The sequence below is a fragment of the Symphalangus syndactylus genome, chromosome 21 (genome assembly GCF_028878055.3).
Source record: "Symphalangus syndactylus isolate Jambi chromosome 21, NHGRI_mSymSyn1-v2.1_pri, whole genome shotgun sequence".
Taxonomy (NCBI): Eukaryota; Metazoa; Chordata; class Mammalia; order Primates; family Hylobatidae; genus Symphalangus; species Symphalangus syndactylus.
The window spans coordinates 66110395-66135364 of record NC_072443.2 but is presented as its reverse complement, the minus strand read 5'-3'; the positions used below and the strand labels follow the sequence as shown (position 1 = coordinate 66135364).

The window sequence follows — 24970 nt, the reverse complement described above, 5'->3', positions numbered from 1 at the left end:
TAGCCCCAGTAGGCACTTGAATTTAATATCCTTACCTACCCAAAGATACATGGATTGATAAAATGTGGAGGCTTAGCTTTGCTTGTAAATGTCTGAACAAAGAAGTGTCAGTGGTTGAATGGGCCATTTAGATGTTCTTATTATATATCCATCAACCAAGTAAAAATAATTTTGGCTTTGTTTTCAAAGCTCTGTACTTGAATTCCTGCATCTAATATTTGAACAGGTAACCTCTCTGACCTCTTTTTTTTACCCATCTGTAAAATGGAGACTGTGATACTCTTCATAGGCTTGGGTCATGTTAAGTTACTTTATTAATGCTAGAAAATTTAGTCTAAACTGCACTCAAGGGAAAATAGAAGAAGACAGTTACATTCTTCTTTTTCTGGATTGGTACCAAAATTGTCATCTTTTGTTAGGGTACATTAGCAATTAAAATACACTAGGAAAATGAAGTACTGATACATGCAAAAACTGGGATAAACCTTGAAAATATTATAAATAAAAGAAGCCTGACATCAAAGGTCATATATTATATGATTCCATGTTGATATGGTTTGGCTGTGTCCCCACCCAAATCTCATCTTGTAGTTCCCATAATCCCCACCTGTCGTGGGAGGGACCCAGTGGGAGGTAAATGAATCAAGGGGGCAGTGACCCTCATGCTGTTCTTGTAATAGTGAGTGAGTTCTCATGAGATCTGGTAGTTTTAGAAGGATCTTTCCCCTCACTTCACTCTCACTATTCTTCCTGCTGCCATGTGAAGAAGGACTTGTTGGCTTCCCTTTCCTCCATGATTTTAAGTTTCCTGAGGCCTCCACAGTCATGCTGAAGTGTGAGTCAATTAAGCCTCTTTCCTTTATAAATTACTCAGTCTCAGGTATGTCTATTTTAGGAGCATGAGAATGGACTAATATACATGTATAAGAAATACCTAGAATAGGCAAAACTATAGAGACATAAAGTAGATGAATAGTTTCCAGAAACTAAGGAGAGATGCAAGCGGGAAGTGACTGACTACTAGGATTTCTTTTTGGAGGTGATGAAAATGTTTTGGAATTAGAGAGTAGTGATGGCTGTAAAACCTTGTGAATACACTAAAAATCACTGAATTGTGCAGTGAATGGTGAATTTTGTGGTATGTGAATTACATCTCAAAAAGTAATAGATAAGGAAATATATGTTTTAGGAAGACAAAACTTCATCTTCAGCTGAGGCAGGAGAATAGGGTCTGGAGGCAGGGTAAACCTAAGGGCAATTTGCACTGACTTATTACAACTGAATCAAAAGGAAAACCCCACTTCCCCACAACCAGTTAACAAAAGGATTAGAGGCTACTCCCTTTGTACTGCATTGCCTATGAAAAATGCAAAGTACGTCTGATTGGTCCTCTCCTGCAACCAGTCACACTGGTCGTGGGCCAAGTCTTCATGTGTAACTTTGTAACTTCACTTCAGCCTCTAATTTTCCCCCTCCTGCAACCAATCAGACGTTTGCATAGGGTGTAACTTTGTAACTTCACTTCAGTCTCTGATTGGTGTCTGTCTGCAACCAATCAGACTGGTCATGGGTCACTCCTTCATTTACATAGTGTAACCAAGTAACCAATGGGAAACCTCTAGAGGGTAAACCGCAGAAAATTCTGTAACCAGTGCTCTTGAACCACTTGCTCAAGATTGCTCCCACTATGTGGAGTACACTTTCATTTCAATAAATCTGTGCTTTCATTACTTCATTCTTTCATTGCTTTGTGTGTTTTGTCTGATTCTTTGTTCAAAATGCCAAGAACCGGGACAATTCATAGTCAAGACCGTCCACTGGTGACATAGCTATGGTGACATTCTCAGTCTTTTTTGGATTGCTGTAAAGGAATACTTGAGGCTGGGTTATTTATAAGGAAAGAGGTTTATTTGGCTCATGGTTCTTCCAGCTGTACAAGCAGCATGGCACCAGCATCTGTTTGTGGTGACAGTCTGAGGAAACTTACAATTATGACAGAGGGCAAAGGGACAGTGGGCATGCCACAAGGTCAGAGAGGGAGCAAGAGAGAGGAGAGAGGCCAATCTCTTTTAAAAACAAACAGCTCTTGCATGAACTAATACAGCAGGAATTTACTCATTACCCATGGAAAGGCACCGAGTCATTCATGAACAGTCTTCCCCCCATGGCCCAAACACCTCGCACTAGGCCCCACCTCCCATCTAGGGGTCAGATTTCAACATGACATTTGGAGTGGACAAACATCCAAACTATATCAGTGATATAACGAAATAAGCAGATTGTCATTCAAATCCACACACACTGCCCTCCTGAGACACACATTGCCCTCCTATCTGACCTGACTGCCAAGGCCAAAGGCCAGGTCAAATTTTTTTTTTTTTCTTTTAGATGGAGTCTAGCTCTTGCCCAGGCTAGAGTGCAGTGGCATGATCTCGGCTCACTGCAACCTCTACCTCCTGGGTTCAAGCAATTCTCCTTCCCCAGCCTCGTGAATAGCTGGGATTACAGGCGTCTGCCACCACACCCAGCTAATTTTTGTATTTTTAGTAGAGATGGGGTTTCACTATGTTGGCCAGGCTGCTCTCAAACTCCTGTCCTCATGATCCACCCGCTTCAGCCTCCCGAAGTGCTGGGATTACAAGCACGAGCCACGGTGCCTGGCCTAGGTCAAATTTTTAAACATCAAGATTCATGGTTTCATACTGAGATTCTCAATGATGGGGTCAGACAGGAATGAGTTTGTATTCTAAATATTTCACTGACTACCTCTCTCATATTTCTCAAAATGTAAAATAGGGGTACTGATTAGCTCTTTTGTTAGCTTAGGAAAAATAAATGTCATGAACCTACTGTGGTTGCAGTTAGGAAATAGACCCTCCATAATTGATACTTTTATAATTAGTATTATTTGGTTGTAAATATTAGGCTATCACATTAGATTTTTGGCAGTTCAACTGTTCCAGGGTTGGCTTTTCTCTTACTGGCATCTTAGCCAGAAAGAAAAGAATTGCTAGAATTTCTGTTAGCACTTAATGAATTTAATCAGCCCCCAAGGGACTTTTGATGTAACAGGGAAACAGTTGACAGAGAAACATGATTTTTATTCTTTCTGTGTTTCTCTTGGTAGTTGACAGAGCTTTCCCTAGCAGAGGTAACATTACCTGTGCTGAGAGAAGACTATTAACATACTGTAAGTGAGATGTTAGAACTAACAGAACACATCCCTGTGGCCTTATATTAAAATGTTCCATGGATATGCTTCTGAATACAATTTAAGCTGCTGCCAGTAAGAAAATAAGCCACTGCCTGAAAATGTGTGATTCAATTGTCTATCGTTTTTATGATTTTTTTATCCTTTCAGACACATTTTAGAGATTCTTTTTAAAAAACCTTTATTTTTAGAAATTGAAATGAAAATTATAATCTGGAAATACAAGGCATAATTGTGTTATTCTATGAAGTATTTTATAAGCTGTAATGTTAAGCAGAAATTTTTAATCTTAAGTATGAAAAAATATGTATATGAATTGCTCCATTTGATCCAAGTGATGTTTTATGCTTTTCCTTATGGTTAATGGAAAGGATTATGCTATGTTGAATGGCTTGAATATCAGGAGCGTGGGTGTCATTTGTTCTCCCAACAACTATTTTTGGGAAGCTAAGTACATGCCAGAACATGTATTAGGACCAGGTGATATGGTACCAAGTAATATATGTATATCCTCTGGAATTTTGAGTTCGCTGTCTAATAGGGGGACCGATAATATACAAGTAGAAAAAATACATATTGTGCTAAGTGCTGTAAAGGAAAGGAAGAGACTACTATGAGCGAGAAGCAGAGGTTATAGTTCTGCACCACGACTAATTTATTGTGTGACCCTCTGATAGGCTACTTATGAATGGGCACCGAGTTTCTATAAATTTGACGAATTAATCCTTTGACCTTTATGGCATGATCCTCTTTTTATTCCTGATAATGCTTGTTGACAAAATATTACTTCATTTAAATTAAATTTGCCTGAGATTCCCTTTCTAATTTGTTTTTATCCTTTATGTTTAATTCAGGTGTATCTCCTTTCAGCAGCGTGTAGTTGGATTTTTTCAGTGTGAATTTCCCCCCCTTCTTTTTCACTAAGAGAATTGAATTTTTTTGCACTTATTTTGATTCCTGAAATATTTTTAACATTCTTTCCATCACCTTACTTTGTGTCAGGTTTCTTGTTTCTAAATGTTTCTCCACCTTCTACTAAATTAACTGATTTTCTTAATTCCATTAATTTCTTATTATTTCAGACGTTTTACTGTTTTCATTTTTAGTGTGGTCTGCCAAATTTTAACCTTAGCAAAGTCAAATTTAATGTTCCCAAATAAAACTTAAAATTCTTTAACTCAAATTGTATCACTCAAAGTTCCAAGTTGTTTTTGTATGCATATTATTTTAGTTCAACTTTTTCTTCCTCTTAGTAATTATTATTATATTTAATACAGTCAAGGCTTAACTTACATAGATTTTCTTATATACTGACCAGTTTATTTCCTGTCATTGCTTCCAGCATCCCACTTCCTTTGAGTGTAAGTTCCTTTTGCTCAAAGGACCTATTAAATTTTTAGTAGCTTCTTTTAATGGTAAACTCTCTAATTTTTGTGTATCACTAAATATTTTTCTTTTGCTTTTATTTTTGAATAATGTTAGGCTAGGATTGGAATTCTTAGTTAATGGTGTTTTCCCCTCAATACCATAAAGATATTGTTCCATTGTTTTCTATCCTTTATTACTACAGATAATGAAACCTGCTGTTAGTCAAATTGATATTCTTATGTATGTGATCTTTTTTTTCCTGCTCACTTTTAAGATATTTCTTACATTTGGAGTTCTGCAGTTTCACAATGATATGTCCAAGTATGCATTTATGTTTAGTTTTTCTCTTATGCTATTCTGTTTTTCAACCTCAGGACACACTTTTTTCCAGTTGTAGAAAATTCTCATTTATTATTTATGTGAATATTGGTATTTCTAAAATTATTTTTGTTGTCTCTTTTCTGCATTCTTAAACATATTTTGGACCACTTATTTCTCCTATCCATAACTCCTAGCTAGCCTTTCACTTTTTTCTTTATGTCTTCATTTTGCATTATAAGAAAATTCCTTTGGAGTCCTTAGTTTTTAAACTTGTTGTTCATCAATGTCTATTCTGCTACTTAACTTTTGTATCATCAGCATGGCTAGTTCATGGGCATTAGCAAACAGCCCCAAGTGTCATGGATTAAAACAAGAAAAGTTTATTTCTCTCTCATGCAACATTCTCAGGGGAGCTCTGTCTTGATGGAGGCACCATCTGGGAATGTGAAGGCAAAATAAAGAGAACCTGTGGAATCATAAACTGGCTCAGAAAGCTTCCTCCCAGAAATGACACATGTCATTTTTCCTCACATTCCACTAGCAAAAGAAGCCAATGGATGACTCCAAAGGCTTTAAGGAAGTACAATCTTTTTTTTTTTTTTTTTTTTTTGGAGACATAATCTCGCTCTGTCGCCCAGTCTGGAGTGCAGTGGCAGGATCTCGGCTCACTGCAACCTCCGTCTCCCAAGTTCAAGTGATTCTCCTGCCTCAGCCTCCCGAGTAACTGGGATTACAGGTGCGCATCATCACACCCAGCTAATTTTTGTGTTTCTAGTGGAGACAGGGTTTCACCATGTTGGCCAGACTGGTCTCGAACTCCTGACCTCAGGTGATCCACCCACCTTGGCCTCCCAAAGTGCTGGGATTATAAGTGTGAGCCACCATGCCTGGCTAGGAAATACAATCTTAATATGCACTTGGAAACAAAAGAGAACTGTAATATTTATGAAAAGCACTGCATGGCTATTCCAAATGTTCATTTTTTTTTAAATTTCAATTTCTGGCTTTAATTTTTAGAAGCTCTTTTTGGTTTATCTTTTTTTTAAGTCATGTTTTCTTGCTTTATCATGGATTCAGTTCCTTTTTATTTGTAATTATTTTACATACTCTTAATTTCTTCTCATGTTCATTAATCTTTTATTATTTTTAGTGCTTATACTGTATGTTTCTTTTACTGTGCCATCTGAATTTTTTCATGGTAGTTTTTATTTCCACATATAGTTTGTAATTTTATAGTTTGAGCCTACCTTAGTTAACTATTTCCTTTCTTTGGGAATGTTGTGAACTCTGTGTTGTGACAGCATTCCCCAAGAGTGGTTCTGCTTTTGCTTTTATTGAGTCTTCAGGGTATAAAAGGTCACATATCAGTTTTTGTTAACTTCTTGCATTTTATAAGTAGAGTAAATTAGATCATATACTTATGCTTGGCCCAGGCGTGAGGTTTTAATTTCTTACAGGGGTCATATTGAGTCCAAAGACAACAGAATTCCTCACTTCTTGTTGAGGCCATTTGCATGATTTTTCTAGCTTCTTTTCATGGATTTAGGGAATTTGTGTTTTATATAGGGACTTTAGATATATCTCCCTGTGCTTGGAAGATTATGTCTCCTGTCCCTCCTTAGACATCAATACCCTGGCTCACCAGCCCTCAGTCCTATAGCGAGAACCACCCTGTCCCTGAACCACCACCACATTAACTGAAACTTACTGCAGAGTCTTCAGTTCGTCTGTTAAGACCTTCAACATTCCATTTCCTTTCCTTAAACTTGATAGATTTTTTTAAAAAATTGTTTTACTTACATTTTATTCATTATTTTTCTGTGTCTTTAGGTGGTCATTGATCTATATTAGCTGGGTTCATTATGTTTTCAAAACTGGAAGTTTCTAACATCAGCTTCCTAGCCTATAAAAAATTATTCAAGTCACATTATCCACAATGCTCTTCTAACACTATGACTCGTATCTCAATATGAACTAATAGGAAGAAAAACAATAATTAATACCAGGTCTCTTGTCTTCTTTCCATTTTGATATTAATCAATTGTGTCATGTTCGATAAATCATTAAACTTTCTTGGGCTCAAGCTTCCCCATCTATAAAATGAGAAATTGAAACTGTATGCTTTAGATAAATGCACTCTTCTCCAAGCTAAGCAAGTTTAAATCTGACGAGCTTTTAGGAAAGATAAAACTTTGTCCCCAGTACTGTAATATTTGATTCTTTAATTATTTCCAGCTGAAATCTTTTAAAATCTACATTATTGCAATAAATGTTTTACCCCAACTGGTTTGGTTTGCAATATTTTATATGCACCTGTATATAAAGAAACATCATATCTTATTATACCTAGAAATGAGTGCAATTATGTTTGCCATTTTAAGAGTCTCAGCAGTTAATATTAACAAAGTACTCGTTGACATATTTTTTTTTCACATGATCTTCTGAAGTCAGCCTGCACTACTGCCTTTTACATATAGAAAAAGAAATTAGGGTGCATTTTTAACCTTTTCATGTTTAAACTAAGACACATAGTAGCTCTTCAAAATTGCAAAACAGTCTTTAGAACATTTAGTACACAATAACCCTTCTAATTGCACGTGAAATGAAGGACTGTAAACTTCATAAATCACCCAGAAGAACACAGTGTAATTCCCTTTAGAGTATCCTCTTTAAAAGTGGTCACAGAATCAGACTCTGTGATTTGAGCATCACAGTCAAAGATGTACTAACATATATTACCTAGGTTGCCAGTGAATTGCTGTCAGTTCATGTTTTATCCATCAAAATTTTAAGGAAAATGTAAAAATGATACATTTGTTTGAACTTGTAGAGAAAATTTGTGAAAAATCCAAGCTTGTAGGGAATGATGGACTATCTGCGGGATATTAGCATAGCTCTGATTTTGCAAACACATGGACTCAGATAATCTTACTCAGTGGAGACATACCAATGCAAAGTGGACTAAGATCTGAGAATGATGAAACAACTCGAAACAAGCTAGAGAAATTGGAGAAGTTTAACCTGAGGATTGGTGCCCTGAAATTGAAGAGAAACAACAGTCAACTTTATATGAACAGGATGAAATAGCATACAACAGGATGATATTAATGTATCTCGGAGCCTGTGAGGGACAGGGAATAGACTTAAAGCAATCCACCTTTGCCATTAAGATCTATTTTGAAGTGAGAGAGGCACTTGTCTCAAAGGTCAGGGACTAAATATGTCTTAGAGAAGTCATTGTGATTGTTTTACCTTTTCATCCACCTTTGAAATAAAAGATTAGAGATAAGATGAAATCTAACTAGATCCTTGCTAGGAGAATGAGGTTTTAAAAGGAGAGCCATAGTCACAGCTGTCTTCGAAGTAGGTAGTTGCCAAGTCTTAAGGAAGTACAGGATTAACCATGTTGGTAATGACAGAACCTAAGGTATCCCCAGCAGTGTTCTTTAAGAGTGTAAAAACCAAGGATTAGGAGAGCAGGTGATTGGACACAGCTGCTGAATAATCTTCTTAACCTCATCTTTACTCCACAGGGAGAAAAATAACAGGAAAATAAAAGCTTCCACCAAGTGGTTGATGGCAGTGAAACAAAAGAAGCGCCAAAAAGTACACAAGGACAGATTTGTCCTGATGCTAATCTGAACAAAAGGGCCAGGCAATTGCTGTAAAGTGCGCTGTGCTAGTGTAAGATAAATACATAATAAGTATACTTAAATAAAGAAAAAGATAGAGTAGAATTCTAGGAGTGGTTCTTTTTTCTAGGTACTTCTAAAGCTGTTATTCACTGAGGGCCTAAATACCTTGTAATGTCTGTTCATTAAGTTTTTGTTCATGAAATAGTGAGGAATGAATAGCTCTCAGTCAGTATTTAATTGATACTTATACATTGAATTTAATTAGGAACTATCTAAATGTCTCACTAACCAAGGAAAATTTAAGCAAGGCAAATGTAACAAAGGAAAATGGGGAGCAAAGCAGACAAATGGTATCAGATTATGCATGAGTAAGAAATATGCATGAGAGAAAACTTTAATGTTTGAAGCCATTTGCTATATTCCTGGATTACTCTAGCACAGCCTAAATAATTCTCATTAATGCAGCCTCCCAACACATGGTATAGTCTGCAATGAAAATGGCCCAAAATATATACCTTAATTTCTGTACAATGTACTCGTTCCTTGTTTTAGTGATTCTGTGTTTGTAAAAGTTCCTGTATTGAGTTTGCTTCAACCATATTGACTGCTGAAGCTCAAGTTCTGTTTATAGCAAAGGTCAGGGACTAAATATGTCTTAGAGAAGTCATTGTTAGTTATAGTTCTCCATAATTGGAGAACTATATCATACAACTTCTGCCATGAGTATGAGATCATCTAATAGTCAAACTAGAAAGAGTAAACTCATAGAACACCATAAGTAAAATGTACCCCAGATAACGTCCAGACCAAATCTCATTTTATAGTGCAGGAAACTTAGGCGCAGAAATGTTTGGTTAAAAGTGGCAGAGATTCACACAAAACCAAAGTCTTGATGTTCAGCATGCAGAAGGAGAGAATGTACTTTTCCATAATTTTTTTTTCTTCCTCAAAGATGGGACAAGGGTGACCTTACTTGCACTAAAGTGGATGATATTTAGTTACATTTGAAAGAAAAAGGGAACAGAGTTCTCATGCTTCGAAAACAGTAAATATGTATGATCTCAGTTATCCCCCTTGATCTGAGGTAGATACATTCCCCGTGGAGTAGGACAGAGAGTGATTTCTTCACACTACTCGGCATGGTGTAGAATTTAAAACTTATGAATTCTTTTTTTCTGGAATTTTCCATTTAATATTTTTGGAATGTGGTTGACTGCATCAACAAACTCCAGAAAGCAAACCATAGATAAGAGGGGACTACTGTTTATGAAATCTAAAAAAACTGAACTCATAGAAGTAGTAAAATGATGGTTACTGAGGTTGGGGGGTGAGAGAGGGGGAGGGAATGGGAAGTTGTTGGTCAAAAGGTACAAAGTTTCATGTATAGACAAGGGGAATAGGTTTTGAGATCTACTGCATAGCAAGGTGACTATAATCAATAATAATGTATATTTCAACCTGAGAGTAAATTTCAAATGTCTCACCACAAAATAGAGGTGAGGTGATAGATATGTTAATTAGCTCGGTTTAATCATTTTGATTTTTACATATATCAAACATCACATTTTACTCATAAGTGTATATGATTATCAGTTAATACTAATAAAAACAAACAGGCCTGGAGCGGTGGCTCACATCTGTAATCCCAGCACTTTGGGAGGCCGAGGTGGGTGGATCATGAGGTCAGGAGATTGAGACCATCCCGGCTAGCACGGTGAAACCCTGTTGAGAGGTGACAGCGTGCTGTGCTAGCAGCCCTCGCTCGCTGTAGGCACCTCCTCAGGCCAAGGCGTCCACTCTGGCCGCACTTGAGGATCACTTCAGCCCACCGCTGCACTGTGGGAGGCCCTGTCTGGGCTGGCCGAGGCCAAAGCCAGCTCCTTCTGCTTGTGGGGAGGTGTGGAGGGAGAGGCGCCCGTGGGAACTGGGGCTGCGCAGCACTCGCGGGCCAGCTGGAGTTCCGGGTGGGCACAGGCTCCACGGGCCCCGCACTTAGAGCGGCAGGCTGGCACAGCTGGCCCCCGGCAGCAAGAGGCTTAGCACCTGGGCCAGCAGGGGTGGAGGGGGCACCGAGTTCCCCTGCAGTGCTGGCCCACCAGCACTGCGTTCAAATTCTCACTGGGCCTCTGCTGCCTCCCCTCGGGGCAGGGCTCAAGACCTGCAGCCCACCATGCCTGAGCTCCCCCGCAGTGGGCTCCTGCATGGCTGGAGCCTCCCCAATGGGCGCCACCACCTGCTCTGTGGCACCCGGTCCCATCAACTGCCCAAGGGCTGAGGAGTGCAGGCACACTGCGTGGGACTGGCAGGCAGCAGGAGATCTACTAGGCGAAGCCAGCTGGGCTCCTGAGTCGGATGGGGACTTGGAGAACTTTTATGTCTAGCTGGGGGATTGTATATGCACCAGTCAGCACTCTGTGTTTAGTTCAAGGTTTGTAAACACACCAATCAGTGCTGTGTATCTAGCTAATCTAGTGGGGACTTGGATAACTTTTGTGTTTAGCTAAAGGATTGTGAATGCACCAATCAGCACTCTGTGTTTAGCTCAAGGTTTGTAAACGCACCAATCAGTGCTCTGTGTCTAGCTAATCTAGTGGGGACTGGGAGAACTTTTATGTCTAGCCGGAGGATTGTATATGCACCAATCAGTACTCTGTCTAGCTCTGGTTTTGTAGATGCACCAATCAGCACTGTGTATCTAGGAAATCTGGTGGGGACTGGGAGAACTTTTATGTCTAGCTAGAGGATTGTAAATTGACCAATCAGCACTCTGTGTCTAGCTCAGGGATTGTAAACGCGCCAATCAGCACCGTGTCAAAACGGACCAATCAGCTCTCTGTAAAATGGACCAATCAGCAAGATGTGGGTGGGGTCAGATTAGGGAATAAAAGCAGGCTGCTTGAGCCAGAAGCGGCAACCGGTTCCAGTCCCCTTCCACACTGTGGAAGCTTTGTTCTTTTGTTCTTTGTGATAAATCTTGCTGCTGCTCACTCTTTGGGTCTGCACTGCCATTAAGAGCTATGCCCTTAAGAGCTGTAACAGTCAACGTGAAGGTCTGCAGTTTCACTCTTGAGGCCAGCGAGATCATGACCCCACCAGGAAGAATGAACAGCTCCGGACACATCATCTTTTAAGAACTGTAACACTCACTGTGAGGGTCTGCAGCTTCATTCTTGAAGTCACCGAGACCAAGAACCCACCGATTCCAGACACACCGTCTCTACTAAAAATATAAAAGCAAAATTAGCCAGGTGCGGTGGTGGGTGCCGGTAGTCCCAGCTACTCGTGAGTCTGAGGTGGAAGAAGGGCGGGAACCTGGGAGGCAGAACTTGCAGTGAGCCGAGATCACGCCACTGCACTCCAGCTTGGGCGACAGAGCGAGACTCCATCTCAAAAAAACCAAAACCAAACATAAAGGACTCCTCACTTGATGATAATGGTGACAGCTTATATATTTAGAGCACATATGATATACTAGGCACTTTCCTAATCCTCATAAACACATTTTCTTATGACGTAACTTAAGGTAGGTTCCAACATCTCATCACATCTCTTCATCTTGCTGATTAAAAAACCTTAAGTTCAGAGTGGTTACATAAGCTTCCCAATATCTCAGTGTAAATCTGTAGCAGAGTTGGGATTCCCATTCAGTTCCATCTTGACTCCAGGCTCAGAGTTCATAATCACTTCCATATTGCTACAGTTGAATAAGAACTGAGTATTTTGGGGTGGGCATGGTGGCTCATGCATGTAATCCCAGCACTTTGGGAGGTCGAGGCAGGCGGATCACCTGAGGTCAGGAGTTCAATACCAGCCTGGCCAACACGGCGAAACCCCATCTCTACTAAAAGTAGAAAAATTAGCCAAGTGTGGTGGCAGGTACCTGTAATCCCAGCTACTCAAGAGGCTGAGGCAGGAGAATCGCTTGAACCTGGGAGGCGGAGGTTACAGTGAGCCGAGATCGTGCCACTGCACTCCAGCCTGGGCGGCAAGAGTGAGACTCCATCAGAAAAGAAAAGAAAAACCTGAATATTTTGAACCTTAAGTGAAAGGAGTTACATAAGTAGGCTTCAAGAAATGCACCCACCAGAGTGATACCAGAGCAACTAGTTGCAGTGAAGTACTAATAGGGACTTTGTGTATGAGAGTCTGATATTAGCAGCAGACAGTTGTGCTGTAGTGCTTTCAGCTGGTATGGCAGAAGGAAAAATCACACTTGGCTGTAAGTAAGCTGTTGATTGCTTACATGGGTTTCTGTGGCATGCCAGCTCTCCCTGCCACCTACTCTTCCTTATCAAAGAGCCAGGAGTTCTACGTGAGGTGAGAATCCCACTTGACAAGCAGGCATAAACCATTTGAGGAAAATACAAATTAAAAGGCTCCAAGACAGAAATAGGAGCATTAGCAGCAGGAAGTGTCTTGGGGATACATTGTGTCAGATTACATCCAGGAGTTGGCAGAATAAGTGAGTCATAGCCTCCCAGTGGATAAGCCCTGCTGTGTCAGTAGCTGGGCAGCCTCAGAAGCTGTATTAGCTATTTAAAGTTGCCAGAACTGCTGTGAATGCCCCCAAGCTAGCATCTGCTTAGTAACATCCTTGAATTATCTGCAGTATGCCTATTTCTCAAGTAGCTTCAGCATTTCTCCTAACTTCTGACCTGTGTCAAAGCATAGTGATAGAATTTTGTTCGTGTTTAAGGACAGGAATACAGAAAAGTAAAGAACTAGAGATATTTTGCTCAAGATCACCTAGCGAGTCAATCAATGACCTAAAATTACAATGTTGATCTCAAGGAACTTTTGGTCTGTATAAAACTACGGAGCATAAATATGCTGTCATTGCACACATTTGATCAATGTCTTGGCCAAGAAATCTCAGTTGTCAGAAACAGAAACCCTCTTAATTTAGTCCAAACAAGAATTTAGTTTACTGGAAGGATACAAGGAATCTCATAGAACTTAACAGCTTTGTTCAGGTCAGGAGCAAAGGTTACTTTCCTGTATTTCTGGGACCTATTTCAGGGACCCTGTGGGCACTAAGCATTCTCTCTTCTTCCCCAACCCCCTCCTGCGCCCTCCTCCAACCCCTGAAGGTATTTTCTTTTATCTTTGCAGTTTCTTCTTTCTACCTTAGTATGAATTCAGTTGATACTGGCCATCCCAGCTCTGGACTAACATGACCCACTGGATTGGGTCTCTGCATCCTAACCAGAAATTCCACAGTGAGAAAAATCTCCTGCTCCTGACAGTTTTTAGTACAAGGAAAAACCAGGACCTCCTAAGATAAAGAGTTGCATTCTTGGCAGAGAACCCAAAGATTTTTAAAATACATTCAGAAAATTGCCATCAATGCTCAATTGTGATCTAATTCAAATTGTAGCAGGGGCAGGGTTTATCAAAACCTGGTTAGTATATAACAGTTAACACCAGGAAGCCACTTCCTTCCTGCCTTCTAGACCTCCCCTCAGTTGGTGCCTGGGTGCTTTTTACCCTGATTGGCTCAGTGTTGCCTGACTGCTAATCCTGTATCAAGGAAAATCCAATACAGGTATCAGTGTTTCCATTTCCTGTTGCTTATGTCATTTCTAGCTATTGGTGGGGAGAACAGTTGTTACTGGAAAGGGGTCCCAATCAAGACCCTAAGAGAGAGTTCTTGGATCTCACATAAGAATGAATTCGAGAAGAGTCCATAAAGTGAAAGCAATTTTATTAAGAAAGTGAAGGAATAAAAGAATGGCTACTCCATAGGCATAGCAGTGGCATGTGTAGCTGGTTTCCCATTTTTATGGTTATTTCTGGATTATATTTTAAACAAGGGGTGGATTATTCATGAGTTTTCCAGTAAAGGGTTGGGCAATTCCTGAAACTGAGGGTTCCTCCCCTTTTTAGACCATATAGGGTAACTTCCTGATGTTGCCATGGCATCCGTAAACTGTGATGGCGCTGGTGGGAGTGTCTTTTAGTATGTTAATGGATTGTAATTAGCGTATAATGAGCAGTGAGGACAACCAGTGGTCACTCTCTTCACTATCTTGGTTTTGGTGGATTTCAGCCATCTTCTTTACTTCAACCTGTTTTATCAGCAAAGTCTTTATGACCTGTATCTTATGCCAACCTCCTATCTCATCCTGTGACTAAGAATGCCCAGCCTCCTGGGAATGCAGCCCAGTAGATCTTAGCCTTATTTTACCCAGCCCCTATTCAAGATGGAGTTGCTCTTGTTCAAACACCTCTGACGCAGTTGCTGTTTTTTTTTTCAGCTCTGCTCAGGAACTTATTACAGGCAAAGTGCTTTACAGCTTAAAAAGGGAGGGATAAGGGAATAGATGCTGTCTTTGGCTTTGGCCTTTTTTGGAATATCTGGCTTCTTAACTAAGAATAAATTTTTATAAAAGGCACTTAGATACTGTTCAAGACTAGCACATTTTTACTAGAAATTCCAGGATTGTCAACCCAATAAGATTTATGCAGATTAGATGGTATGGTGTTGTTTATTATTACAACTTGATAACTAGACCAGTACTTCTCAAACTTAAAGTGCTTACAGACCACTTAGGAATCTTGTTACAAATGCAGATTCTGCCCTAGGAAGCCTCTATGGTACCTGAGATTTTGCATTTCTAACCAAGATCCTGATGCTGGTGACCCACAGACCGTACTTAAGTAGCAATGACGTTAAGATACTGTTTTCATATCCAGAATCACTGTACTTTTCAGAATAGAAATTAATAGTCTACCTTCTTATTTCAGACCTGAACAAATTTCAGTTTAGGTGGGTTACTTGCTTAAGGACAATATAGTTTGTAACGGCGTTGGAATTAAAAGCTAGATTCTGTTGATTCTGTTATACCAACTTAAGGGACTAATATTTATTATGTTGATTCCATGCTGTTTTGTTCACTTTACTGAAAATTACTGCATACGTAGCCTTAATTCACTATCGCTGTCTAGTTTTCAGCTCTAGTAGGTATTGTAAACATAAACATACACAGAAACAGATTTATCTGTTTTCCAGCCAAGCTTTTGCAAAGCAAAATCCAGGCTGCAGAGAGATTGTTGATTGATACTAAAATTTTGACAGCTGAGAGTTTATTTTCAGCAACAAGATGAGTAACTTGGGCTAAGGGAGACTGATGAGAATAAAACTTAGATTTATTAAGGACCGTTCCAGTGAGCAGTCTGTGTCCTTTCTCAATGCAAAAATAAAGTGTCCATTTCTAATTATGTGATCCTGCAACACGTAATTTAGCTTTGATTAACTGCTATAAATTGCTATCATCTTCTTAATCCTGTATGTATTTGGTATCATGCTTTAATGCCTGTAAATTTAAATACTGGGGTACTCAATGAATTTCCAAAATAATACTCTACAGAATACATCATATTTCATTTAGCAGTTTTTAAAATAACTCCAGCTACGTCTTTTATGTAATATATGAATTCTACACTTATCGTTTGGTTTTATAAACTATATGCAGCATCATCAGTGGATTGGGAACATCTGTGTACCCCATGTGACATTTTACTTAGTGTGGATGAGGGAAAGTCAACTGCAGCAAAATCATTTCTTTTGATTTCTAACAATTTCTTCTAGCCTTATCTTTAGGATACTTGACAAAAAAAGGATACAATATTTCTATCTATTTAAGATATATATCACAGTCCTCTTAACAGATTGAGGAATGTTTTGGTAGTTTCTGTGACCTTGAGTAAGCTTTCCATTTTGAGCCTCAATTTTTGCAACTACAACATGCAGGCAGTAAGACCTACCTTGCAGGATAATATGGATGAAATGACAGCATATTTAAAAGCACTTAACCAGTGCTTGGCATAGGAAGCACTCAGCAAATATTCCTTTCTTATTTCCTGAAGCATTTAATATATTTAGGATTAAGCTATAGCAAAATGATAATTCTCTTTACTTACCTCTGGCACCTAGAATGCTCTTGGGTGACTGGAATAAGTTTTAATTGTAATCAAAACTGAACGATTAATAGTGTAAACTTCCTGAGGGAAAAATAAGGAGGACATGCTTTCCAGAACCAATTAAAAATGATTTTAGATGATCTACTATGTCATATTCCCCACACCATTGCTTTTCCTATTAGCATGTATAAGTGAGAATTAATGGTAAAAAATGGCAACACAAATCAGTACTAAAGTGCATAGTCATTTTTCATCATGCACCTAAAACGGTATTATTAATGTCAATTTATTGGTTATAAATAATGAACCGCTATACTGGAGTTTTGTAGAAATTATTTTGTATTCCCAGTATAGTTACTTGATCAAGGAGACTAAGTTCCTTTTATAAAATACCAGAGGATGTCATGAATGAAGAAACATAGCTAGTCCGGTGCAGGGTGTGTATGTAGGAGCATGAGGTTTTCTCTCTCACAATTACGTGAGCCTCTGCAGAGTGCACTTTTTCCTGGCCTCCAGTTGTGGTTAGGTGCTACTGGTAGATTTATGAATATGTCATAGTTATATCAAATATTTTAATCATTCTGAACCTTTTCACCTCATCCAAGTAAAACAATTATCTTCTCCAAATGAAGTATTGTAAATATTTATTTGCAGATTTTAATCAACCTATGACAGCCCTCTCATATAATAAAATGGTAACTTTGTAGATTCGATGCCCCAAAGATACATCTGCACCATTTAATTAGCCGGATATGAGTTTACAGATAGAGTCAACTTAGTTTTTACAGATGGGCTTATTTTCTGATTGGAGAGAATGCGTACAGCTATGTAATTATTACAACGTATAATGCACAACATACATTATACGTATAGTGTATAATACTCCAATGTTCATTTAGGAGTTCATGTCTGGACTTGGTGTTGTATCTGTTATAAACAATTGTAGTTTCTGATAGAAGTTATATAAACATGGAGGGATTTTTATTGGTTTGATTTAAAACAAATCATTTTCTACCTTAAGACTGAGTCAAATCCAAACTAGCATGTGCTTAACTGAAATCATACATATATGATTTTGTTTTGTTTTGTTTTTGAGACGGAATCCTGCTCTGTCGCCCAGGCTGGCGTGCAGTGGCGCAATCTCGGCTCACCGCAAGCTCCGCCTCCCGAGTTCACGCCATTCTCCTGCCTCAGCCTCCAGAGTAGCTGGGACTACAGGCGCCCGCCACCACGCCCTGCTAATTTTTTGTATTTTTAGTACAGACAGGGTTTCATCGTGTTAGCCAGGATGGTCTCTGTTTGCTGACCTCGTGATCCACCCGCCAGGGCCTCCCAAAGTGCTGGGATTACGGTCGTGAGCCACTGCGCCTGGCCGTATATACGACTGTTTATTCACTAATTCCTTCACTTGCTAAACAGATATTTTGGAGTTTCTACCAAATTGTAAGTATTGTGCAGTATACTGTTAAGCACAGCCTTGTTTCAAAGGAAGTAATAGTCAAAGCAGAGTGAAAACCAGATAAAGAGATTATTCATCTTAATCTACAGACTTAGAAGGGAAAAACTACCACACATTATATACCAGATCTTCTCATAAGCACTTTTACATATTTTATGTCATATGAACAGATTATGACTATTGTGATTAGACCTGTGTTATTTGAAGCATGAAGTAAATGGAAAACGTCACAGGAGAGGTGACATTGGAACAGGATGGTAAAGAGTAGTAGGAGATTGCAAGAGAAATCTATTCTGTTTGAGAACTTCTAAACAGAAGGTCAATTTGAGCATAAATTAATGATTAATTTTTATTCCCTTATTTTTAGCAGTAAAGAAATATTTTACTGTTCAGTTTAAAAATGTTGCTGGAATCCTTAGGATTTTCCTTTTGCGCCCCCCACCCCTTAAACAATTCTATTTCATCTTTCAGTGAACTGGAAATACTGAAAAAATATAATTTTGTCCATATTTCAGTCTTCTATAATATGTTTACCCAATGAAATATGAACACAATATTGCATAATACTGAAAACTGGCTGTATTAGTCCATTTTCATGCTGCTGTAAAGAACTTCCCAAGACTGGGTAATTTATAAAGGAAAGAGGCTTAATTAACTCACAGTTCAGCATGGCTGGGGTGGCCTCAGGAAACTTAACAATCATGCAGGTAGGCTAAGGGGAAGCAAGGAACCTTCTTCACAGGGAAGCAGGAAGGCGAATTCCCAAGCAAAGGGGGAAGAGCCCCTTATAAAACCATTAGATTTCGTGAGAACTCTCTCACTATCCGGAGAACAGCATGGGGAAAACCACCCCCATGATTCAGCTAACTTCACCCGGTCTCTCCCTTGACACATGGGGATTATGGGGATTACAATTCAAGATGAGATTTAGGTGGGGACACAAATCCTTACCATATCACTGGGATTTAAAAAATTTCTAAATGCTGAACATTTACCTGTCTGAAAGAATGGTGTGGGGTTCAGGATTTCCTCTAGTGTAATGAGTCAGAATACTGATTGTTATAAATGTTCACTGTGGCTCTGTTGTGGGTATTGCACAATGTATTGTTGCTTTTCTTAAGCAGTTCATAAAGTAAGTAAGGAAGTGACTTGTATCATGGTCATGATTTAAATTGTATTAGACAATACATGATGAAATGCTAAATCCTTGAAGGAGGAGAGATTCTTCTTTAATCTTACTAGCATTTTCTTTGTATCTCCTTCCTAGAACACAGCTTTATGTGTGTACCTGTATTAACCTCACTCACCTTGGTTTGCAACTCACTGAGAACAAGGAATTTGTATTAAAACAGTTGTTCTAACTCAGTGCTTTTCAACCAGGGGCAATTTTGTCCCTCAGGAGATACTTGGTAGTGTCTGGAGACATTTTTAGTGTTTTAGTTGTCAACACTGGAGGATAGGTGCTATTTTGTAACCAGTGGGTAGCTGCCAGGTATGCTGCTAAGCATCCTACAATGCAGAAGATGGTCTCTATAAGAAAGAATCATCTGGCCAAAGACGTCAAGTGTCAAGGTTGAGAAACCCTGCTCTGCACTATACCCTGGGGTCATTCTGTGACTTTGGCATTGTTAGCTCATACATTCAGCCCCCACTAAAAAGGAGAAATTGATGACCTAATGTGTTTATCCAACTGTATTGGAATAAGAGCTGAGTAATTAGGCTGGAAATTACATGTTCTGCTGCTATAAAAAAATTTTTACTTTTATAAAATAAAAATATTTTCTACCTGAAAAAGCTGGAGAAATAACTTCTCTTGTACTATTGTGTGGCTGTGGCATTAATGACTTCATTCAGTATGTAGACATTGAGCAGTGAGCTTCTTGATAGGCCCTGCGAATCTGTGAGGGAGCAGGATAGACACATTGTTCTCATTAGCTCTGTAATTCCACAGGATCTGAGGCAGATGTGAAACAAATAATTACTTAAATACATATTAAAATTTTAATATAGATGAGTGATTTATGGTTAGCAGAAACACAGGGACTATAGAAAGACCTGAGTTGGAGGGGTCTAGTAAAAATTCCATTTAAGTAGAAAAAAGGAGGTGTAAGAGTTGACCAGGTTGCTTAAGCATTCCAGGGAGTGGGGACCAGCATAGGCATGAGCTTGGTGCATTCAAAAAACTGTAAGGAACCAAGTATGACTAAGTGCAGCAGTTAAGGAGAGTGGCTTGAGAATTAGGCAGGGCCCAGATCTGTCAGGGGTCCCTATATTCCATGTAAAGGATTTCTAACTTTATTCTAAAAACAAGAGAAGGAGGTTATCCCAGCTCTGGCAAGATGGTGGTGGCCATGGTGCTGGCAGCTGGGTTGTGCCCTCTGCAGAGTCATGGCGGCCACAGGGCTGCGCAGCACACACATCTGCGGAGCTGTAGGTGTGACTGGTGGGAATGAAATGACCAAGGCCCAGCGGGCAATTCCTGGGGGTGTAGCCCCAACCATCTTCTGTGGGATCCTGGACCGTCGCCTCCCAGCCTACATTCTATATGAGGGCTAGCAGTGTCTTGTGTTCCCTGATGTGGCTCCACAGGCTCCTGTGCACTTTCGGATCATTCCTAAGAAGCCCATTCCTCGGATTAACCAGGCTGAAGAAGAAGACAGCAGCTTCTTGGACACCTACTCCTTGTGTCTAAGAAGATAGCAAGGGCTGAGGGCCTAGGAGATGGATACCGACTTGTGATCAATGATGAGAAGCTGGGTGAACAATCCGTAAATTACCTGCACATTCACTTACTCGGGAGCTGACAGCTCCAGTGGCCTCCAGCTTTAACTTTTGAACTGACCAAGGACCGTAGACCTGGGTGCTTGGATGGGGAAGAGAAAAAGGGAAGCTGTGATGTTAATAAAACTGCTCTCTCCCAAAAAACAATCAATCAGTCAATACATACATAAATAATGAAAACAGGGGAAGACTTTTAAGGAGAACAACTATGATAAGATTCTCACATGAAGCCTAAATAAAGCAGTTGAAGAACATTACAGACTGTTTTTTTCCTTTTTCTTTATATTTTCTTATTTTTCATGTATCTGCTGAGACAATATTGCAGGTTTCTACAGGAGGATCTTATGATCCATTAATTGGATGGAATTATTGTGGGTATCTATATCTGAACCAGTCAAAGCCTGGCTGATTCTCTTATGTGGTAGAATGTCAAAGTATCTTCATTCTGCACCTCTCCATTAGTAAGCCAAGTTTTTAGTCACCTTGTGGTAAAATATTTTTCGGTGTTACTAAAGAAAATAAACTAGTATTTTTCAAATGTCTCATATGTAATGGGAGGGAAGTAACATTCATTGGTTGTTTACCAAGTGCCAGGACTAGGCTAAGCCTGTCACCTCTCTTCTTCTTCTAAAGCAGGTGTTTTGTTTTTCATATAGATTAGAAAACCAGGTCTCAGAAGTTCTAAAATGACCTACTAGGTTAAGACTACAATTAGTAATTGGTAAACATGCTGTTAGAACTAATCTTTCTGACTCCCAAGCCTGCAGCTTTTCTCTCTGCAACATGGAAGAGCTAGGTCATTTATATGTCTCATTTTTAAGCTATATAACAACCATGTGAGGTAGACATTATTATTCACCTATTTTATATGTGTAGAATCTCTATCTAGGGTGTCTCAGTTAGTAATTCCTGGGAGCTGCAGTTTAGATCCAGATCTACCTGACTCTGGATACTCTTTTCTTTTCACTGCACTCTGATACTGTCTACAAAAATTACCAAAGTCTAACATCTTTCCTCCTTTTATAGACTTTCACGAAGATAGAGAATAACTGGTCAGCATTCTCTTCAAAGTGGCTTTCTGTATAATTTAAAGTCATCTTCAAGGTGGTATTGATAGCAAGCTTCATAAAGCATGGACTGTAGTAATTCTGCCAAAGACTGAAACAATAAATAGTAAGGTAACATATAATCTATAGCCTTAATGTGGGTGATTTCCTACAAATAGAAAATAAATAATGCCTATTACATATTTCCAGTTATATGATCTCTTCTTAACAATCACTGAAGAATAGAATATTTATAACAGACTAGGCAACTTTATGTTTCAGCCATCTAAGAGCTAGAGCTTTGCCTGGATATAGTGCTGTAATATTTCAATATGACTCCTTAACCTTGTCTAGTTGGGGGCTTGGTTTGGGGTGGGCAACATGGTATATTTCAATTAAATTAACTTTGGAAATCATACAATGCTAGATTTGAACTCTAGTGCTGAAACCAGCTGGCAGTACAACTTTAACCCTCTGATTCGCTGAGACATTTTTTATTAAATGGAAATAATATTTATCTCAGAGTTGTTGTCTGGATATTTATAAGGTGCCTAGCACTGTATTAGATAGAAATTCATTAAATTGGAAAGTTCCAACATAGTCATCATCATAGTTGCTGCACTTGCTGTTTTTATTCTATTTTGTTGTTAATCTTTCTATTTTCAAGGACCCCCCTGAGGGTTGGCACAGCAGGGAGAAAGGGGTCCTACTGGAATGTTTGGAAGTGTTGACAACAGAATTTCCTTTAACAAACCTCTCAAATGTTAGCTGAGGTTAGATCATTTCAAAAGAACCTTCTGGCATTTGTTGACAATGGAGCCATTCTAGATCTCTTTTAATCTAGTTGAGTCCCTGGAGGTCAGTTAAATAGTTATAATGCAGGCCTTGCATATGAAGCAAATAAAGTCAATGGATACTCTATTGCACTGTGTTTGGGAAATTACAAGTAAAAGGAAAAAAATTATGTCAAATGTGGCCCAACGAATCTAGTTTCCTCGTAATTGAAAGCACCTGTTAGTGATTCCAACAAAGTTAAGGGAAAAAATTCTATTGTTACTTTCTTTAAAAGAGACACCTCTCTTTGGTGAATCTAGGCCATTGCCATGACGATATCAAGTCTTGTCATTTCTTTATTTTACTTTTTGTTCTCCCTGAAATATACTGTTTTCATAGTCCACGAGATAATATTAATAATAGTGCAATTTGACTTTGTATTGGAGACATTTTTCAAGGCATTTATTTATCCATTGGGGATAAGGAAGTTACAATACAGTATTTTATATTTCGTCTGTATTTCATCTGGTAACTTAAGCACGTTTCTAAATTTTCAATTTTGAAAACTCCTACAGTTGTTATTTGGTTTAATTTTTTTTTTATGATGACAGAAAAGACTGTAATGGGATTTGAAGCCCTTGTAACAAGTACAGGTAATAATGTATCCAGGATCTCTTTTCTCCTCAATGCCAAATTACCTTACTTGGTTCAGCCTGACAGTTTCTTTCATCTGCACTCCCCGAGTAGTTCCTACGTTTAATCTGCCTGAAACACAGCTCCCCTTGGTCCCTCATATGGGCAAAAGTCAGCCCCATTCTCTGGAGTAATGAGTTCAGTTTTGACATTCAGCATGCTTCATGATTTGTCCTCAACTTGACTTTCTAATTTCTGAATGAACATGTTTCCCATTAACTTCCAGGCGCAGTCAAATTAATCTTAATGATGTTGAATTACATTGAACACAAATTTATCTTTTCAAACTCTGTTCTACCCAGTTAATAATAAGGGAACAAGGAATTGGGGAAATGCAAAGAGAGAAAAAGTGGGAGAAAGAGACAATAGAATGTACATATATTTCTTTCTTACATTCCACTGGTGATCCTTCTTGCCAAAGTGAGGCTGAGATGAGACGTGAGATTCCCTTCTCCAAGTTCCCATCTGCCTCTTTTGTGTGACTATCTTACAATTCTCAGTGTGATTCTAGAGTTTAAATTTTAAAAAAATGATACCATGTAGTCCCTAAATACAAGTCAAAAGTCATCCACATATAGTGCTGAATTTAAAAACAGTGACCTATTTCAATGCTAGGAAAAAAATAAAACAAAACATAAACACAAAACATAGAAATCTCTCTATGTTGGGCTTGATGAAAAGAGGGTAAAATGTTTTATTTTTGGTTTTGGTTCTGCCTTAAATACAGTTTTCCTAGTCTAAAAAATTATATTAACAGTAGAGCAATTTAACTTTGCATTGGAAACGTTTTTCAAAGCATTTATTTATCCTTTGGGGGTAAGGAAGTTACAATACAATATTTTATCCACACCCAACATGGCAACTCCGTAATGAATTTGGGTAATTTTGATTACCATATTTTCAACTTGTTCTTTGAACCTTAGCTCTCAGTTATACTGCTTTCTCTACTGGCAGCCTATCAATGTTTGGAAAGCCTCTTCATTTCTTGGTTATTTCAATTTCCAAAAAGTGAATTTACACGGGTAGAAAAAAGTACATTTTCACATGTTTTAATTAACTGAGAATCCAGGAAACTAAATTCATCAAATAATGTTGTCAGTTTCATACAAGTAAAGTCTTTTTATAAGTCATCCAGAAAATTTTAAACGTCAGGACCTAAATTCTGGGATTCTGACTTAAAACTTATGCCCATTTTCATTCATGATAATACTTTTCTAATTACAGTTTTCCTCTTTGTTAAAAAATAAGGCTGGGCGCAGTGGCTCACATCTGTAATCCCAGCACTTTGGGAGGCCCAGTCGGGCAGTTCATGAGGTAAGGAGATCGAGACCATCTTGGCTAACACGGTGAAACCCCGTATCCACTAAAAATACAAAAAATTAGCCAGGCATGGTGGCGGGCGCCTGTAGTCCCAGCTACTCGGGAGGCTGAGGCAGGAGAATCACTTGAACCCAGGAGGCGGAGCTTGCAGTGAGCTGAGATTGCACCACTGCACTCCAGCCTGGGTGACAGAGCGAGACTCTGTCTGAAAAAAAAAAAATGATAATAATAAATAAATAAATAAAAAGAAGTGAAACAAAATCTACCAAACCTTGGATTCAAAGTCCATTTCTTTCAGAGATTTTATTGTAAGCATTATCTTACTATGTTCACATAACTTTAAGAGCTAAAGAATACCATGTTTAATATGTTGCACTCAAACAATTTTAACTAAAAGTATTCATGCTTAGTTACAGTTTGTAGAAACCCAAAATATTAA

The 24970-nt window shown here is 38.8% G+C and overlaps 1 protein-coding gene and 1 pseudogene across 5 annotated transcripts in view; both read left to right on the top strand.

Annotated features, from left to right (window-relative positions):
- Positions 1 to 24970, top strand: part of CNTN4 (contactin 4) — a 985842-nt gene that overhangs the window by 251213 nt on the left and 709659 nt on the right. The gene's annotated exons all lie outside the window — the stretch shown is intronic.
- Positions 16441 to 21452, top strand: LOC129471249 (adenosine 5'-monophosphoramidase HINT2-like; annotated as a pseudogene).